Below are 5,688 nucleotides of genomic sequence, written 5' to 3'. Positions count from 1 at the left end.
GGGGGGGCAGTTAGGGGTGACCAGGTGGGGTTAGTTGGGGGCAATTAGGCTGGCAGGGGGGCAGTGAGGAGTGACTAGGCTGGCAGGGAGGGCAGTTGGGGGAAACCTGGCCAGCAAGGGGAGGCAGTTAGGGTGACCAGGTTGGCAAGGGGGGCAGTAAGGGGTGATCAGGCCGGCAGGGGGAGGGGCAGTTAGGAGCAACCATGCCGGCAGGAAGGGGGCAGTTGTGGGTGACCTGGCCAGCAGTGGGGGACAGTTAGGGGCGACCAGGATTCTTGGCTAATTACAATACCATTTAGTGAGTACTTCCTATATGATAAGCACTATTCTACATAACCTTTTGTAAAAGGAAAAATTAATGAATTTAATCCTCACAACATTCCTAAGAGGTACATACTGTAACACCATTTAACAGATGTGAAAACTGAGGCACAAAGAAGTTAAAACTCTTGCCCCAGTGATAGAGGCAGGATTCAATCCCAGGCCGTCTGATTCCCAAGCTCGCCCCCTAAAGTGTTATGCTACAGTGCCTCTAGGGTTTGATGACATTTACATCTTTGCCTACAACTGTTATATTTTGGAAAGACTATAAAAACACATCTGGAAATTGTTCATCTGAAGTCATATGTCTAGTGGCTTAGTGTTGCTTTGATTTGGAAAACAAAGCAAAACAGACGGGAAAAGGAAAAAGAAAAACACCCAACACATGTGGTACATGCCAGGTGGTTCTGCAAACTGTCCCAAAGTCATGTCTACAGCGTGGGAACTGACCAAGGAGACTGAGCCAGAAATCCACATGGATGTTAAAGGATTATTCCAGGGCAAACGCTCCTCTTTAATCAGTTTATCTTTCTAGACTTCTGCCTCAGCACTCAGAACTCCTCACCAGCTCTTTATGATACTTTCATTGATGGATAGCACACGTTGTGAGGACTGCATATCAAGCCACAAACAAAAGGAAAGAGGACATCATGGTGGACCCTTCAGCCAGGATGTCCTTCCTCAGCTGTCCTGTGTTCATTGTATGTCAGGCAACCTAACTTGCTAGTAGGCAATGCTTTTTACTCTTTCTCCAGACACATCAACAGGATTTATAGCACAAGCCGAAGTCTAGTTGTTTGTGCCCCTTCTTTTTTTGATTTTCTATAGCTAAAGCAGGAGCATCTATGAATTTAGAGTTAGAGCATGATGGATTCCCACCAACACAGCTCTCACAACTGAAGCCCAGACCATACGCAAATCATGGTGAGCCTGAGTTGGGATATCCCCTTCAACACTAAAGTCATTTCTCTGAAGGGAACTTGACAAAAACCAAACCATTCAATTAGAGACTCTCTACTAGAATCACCTAGGGTCAAGATTTTGTCTAATACTGCCTGAGACATCACCAAATCCCAGTGCACACTCTTTTCCACTAAGTCTCTCTTTCAGTGTCTGTACATTTAATCGTACCCTTTGTGGTATTGGATCGTAGGATTTCTATAACTAGAACCTGTTTTCATAAATAATAAGTAGTGAACTAGAAAGAAGACATTCCACAAGGTAACTTACTTCCTTTCTGAGCAGCTGCACCTGAGAATAAAGCCTGGCACTGCCTGGAGCTTGGCCCCAGTTTCTGCTTCACAGGCCTCTCTCACCCTGATCTCTAATTAGAGTCCAGCCTCTTTGACACATTGAGCTGGTCTTGATCCCTCTGCCTGACCACACCTCAGCCTGCTGGATCTTCCTAATCTGTGACCAAACCCTTGTTCCTGACTCTGTGGCTGCCCGGAATCTTCTTGTTATTTGGTGACCTCCCTCAACTTTAGCTGCCAGTGATCCTTCCATCTCTAGCTGCTGCTGGCCCAGACTCTTGGGAAATGTGAGGCTCTCTGCCTTTTTTCTCTCCCATTGACTACTCTTTTGGAGTGACTCATTAATTTTCACTTCAACCTCAGTACTAGAGGCAAAAACTCACTTAAGCCCTGGCTGGTTTGGCTCAATGGATAGAGTGTCAGCCTGCGGACTAAAGGTTCCCAGGTTTGATTCCAGTCAAGGGCACATGCCCAGGTTGCAGACTTGGTCCCCAGTGGGGGGGGGAGGGGGGGAGGGCGTGCAGGAGGCAGCCAATCAATGATGCTCTCTCATCATTGATGTTTCTATCCCTTTCCCTCTCTTTTCCTCTTTGGAATCAGTAATAAATATATATTTTTAAAAAACTCCCTTAAGTAACAGGGACAAGCCCTTCCCCCTCCTCTAAACAGCTGGGACCCTTACCTCTATGGCTGATTTAGCAGCTAATCTGTGGGGCTCAAAAATGCATTCATTGAGAGGAGAGCCAAAATGGTGGCATAGGTAAGCACCTCTACTTGCTGCCTCTCACAACCACATCAATACCACAACTGAATGGCAGAACAACTACCACCCAGAACCGCAGGAAGGCTGGCTAAGTGGAACTTCCACAACTAGAGACGTGAAGAAGGTGCATTGAGACTGGTAGGACGTGTGGAGGCACGGAAAGTGCTGGCACCTGGATGTGCTACTCTTTTAATTGGAAGGGAGATACAAGCTTCCACTTGCTCTGAACTCCAGTTCTGGGCGAGACTCTGGGGGACCCAGGCACATACAGGGAGAAACTGGACTGTCTGGCATTGGGACAGGAATGCGATGTCAGCTTTCTCTTAGAGGGGCTCATAGCGATCATTGTTTTGCAGGGGGGGAGGGGGCGGGGGTGGGGCGCGGAACTCAGAGAAGCAGGGACTTCTCCTCCGGTTCAGTGCTGACTGGCAGCCATTGCTATTTGCTCCACCCTGGTGATACCCAGAGACCCCACCCCACCCAGTTTACATCCCCACCCAAGCTATGAGCATCTGCTTTTGCATATGAATGGCCTGTCCTTTCTCCTAAAACCTGTCAAACTGCAGCTGGGTCAGAAAGCCCCAGAGCTTCCAAAAGAAAGCCCAAAGCCCTGCCAGCCTTGCTTCAGCTGGGTCTCATCTGGGTACTTCCAAACCCCATATAAAGAGGAGGAATCTGCAGATGTCTCTGTAGCTCCTGCTGGGTGGCTCCAGACAGTGGCTGACCTTGCACCTCCCTGGAGACCCAAGAGCCAGTATACCTAGTGGTTAGTGTGAGACCATACCAGATTACAACTCCTCACATCCATAAGCAACACAACAAGTTCTGTCCCATAAGGGTGTCTCCTATGCAACAGATCTTCCAGTATAGACACAGCTGGTCATCACAGCCAATTGACCTAGAGGTCAGTTCCTCCCAGTGATACCAACAGCAGAAAAGGGTTACCTACAACAGGACTGTGCAAACAGCCCACAAAGGAGTGCACCAAAAGTGTCCACCTCAGGTTACCAAGGATCCAAAAATATGAAGATAGTGTAAGGAGCCTCTGAGACAACTTCAAAAGTACCAACATTTTGGGGGTGCCAGAAGAAGAGAGAGAGCAAGATATTGAAAACATATTTGAAAAAATAGTGACAGAAAACTTTTTTCACCTACCTGGTGAAACAAATAGACTTACAAGTCCAGGAAGTGCAGAGAATCCCAGACAAAAGGAACCCAAAGAGGCCCACACCAAGCCACATCATAATTAAAATGGCAAGGGTTAAAGAGAAAGAGAGAATCTTAAAAGCAGCAAGAAAAAAGCAGTTAGTTACCTACAAGGGAGCTCCCATGAGACTGTCAGCTGACTTCTCAACAGAAACTTTTCAGGCCAGAGGGAGTGGCAAGAAATATTCAAAGTGATGAATAGCAAGATGTTACAACCAAAATTCCTCTACCCAGAAAAGCGATAATTTAGAATTGATGGTCAGATAAAGAGCTTCACAGATAAGAAAAAGCTAAAGGAGTTTATCAACACCAAACCAGTATTATATGAAATGCTGAAGGGTATTCTTTAAGAAGAGGAAGAAGAAGAAAAAGGTAAAGATATAAAATTATGAACAACAAAGTGACAACAAATGCATATCTATCAACAAGTGAATCTAAAAATCAAATCAGTAAAAAATCTGATGAACAGAATAAACTGGTGAATATAATAGAATCAGGGGCATAGAAAGGGAGTGGACTGACAATTTTCGGGAGAAAGGGGGTGAGGGGGTGTAGGAAGAGATTGGACAAAAATCTTACACCTATAGACAAGGACAGTGAGGGGGGTAAGGGCATGGGGTGGGGTGGGAACTAGGTGGAGGGGAGCTATGGGGAGAAAAAAGAGGAACAACTCTAATAATCTGAACAATAAAGATTTATTTAAAAAATGCATTCATTTTGGTGCCTAAAAATAATACATACATACTGTAAAATTTGCAAAAATATATGAGGATGATCTTATTCATATCCCCATGAGACAACCACTATTAACAATTTGGTATATGTGTTGTGTATATATCCCTATATATAACATTTTTTATATACATAATTTAAGTTTCTTGAAACTAGTGGAGTTATAGTGTACATATCATTTTAGAACTTTTTTTCCCACTTAATAACACATCCTAAATATCTTTTCCTATTGGCACATAGGAATCTACCTCATTTTAAAAAGTGTTACAAAGTGTTTTCTTGTATAAATGTACAATTAACAAATTTCTAATGACAAACGTTTGTTTGCAGTTAATTTGTTACAACAATGGACAGTGAAAACTCTTGGGCATTAAGCATTGCTTACTTGTGTGAGTATTTCTTTTAGAGCTTAGATTTTTGGACATGGTGAGGCACCTCAATTTCTATTCTATAAAATGAGCATAACTAGAAGATTGTGAGAATTAGATGAGCTAAATTATGTGGTGCATGTGTCATTCTAGCTCTCTAGTACAGTGATGGCGAACCTTTTGAGCTCAGTGTGTCAGCATTTTGAAAAACCCTAACTTAACTCTGGTGCCGTGTCACATATAGAAATTTTTTGATATTTCCAACCATAGTAAAGCAAAGACTTATATTTTTGTTATTTATTTTATATATTTAAATTCCATTTAACAAAGAAAAATCAACCAAAAAAATGAGTTCGCTGGTCACCTCTGACACGCGTGTCATAGGTTTGCCATCACTGCTCTAGTGTCTACATTGAGGATTCTTCATTTTATGACTCTTGGTTTATAAATCTTGGTTGAGCACAAAGACTTCCTTCCGTTAGAAGTACCCCAAATGCCAGGCACTCACCTTCCCAGACTTCTTTGCAGCCAGGCAAAATCATATGAACTAGATTCCACCAATCAGATACATTCACAGTAATACTTTCACTTGGGAGCTATTGAAAAAACAGCCCAGGTCATGGAGCATACTCTCTCTTTTACTAGCCCTGGTGGTTACAGTAAAAGCAAGTTCTCATCAGAGAATCAGCTAGGTTGCAAACTATAGATTGAGTGCATATGGGGCTTCTTCAGTAGAATAGCTCTCCAGCATGGTTTTGGACATTGTTTCTGGCAACTTTTAATCTCAAACTTCATTCTTTAGATATCTTGACAATTCAGAATTATGCAAAATCCTATGAATAAAGTCATTTCCTGGTTAAATTAGTCAGGAACATTTTGTGTTGCTCATAATTAGGAAGAGTGTCTACTACAAATGCATAGATGTAAAATACCATGTGAAGTAAGTGATAGAGCAGATCATTGCTTTTCCTTGCTAACAGCATGGACATAACCCAGTTTCAGCTAAGTTGATATAAAGGATATGTTCTTGGGGCTTCTGGGAAAG

The sequence above is a fragment of the Myotis davidii genome, unplaced genomic scaffold (genome assembly GCF_000327345.1).
Source record: "Myotis davidii unplaced genomic scaffold, ASM32734v1 scaffold83, whole genome shotgun sequence".
Classification (NCBI taxonomy): Eukaryota; Metazoa; Chordata; class Mammalia; order Chiroptera; family Vespertilionidae; genus Myotis; species Myotis davidii.
This window is presented reverse-complemented; position numbering follows the sequence as displayed.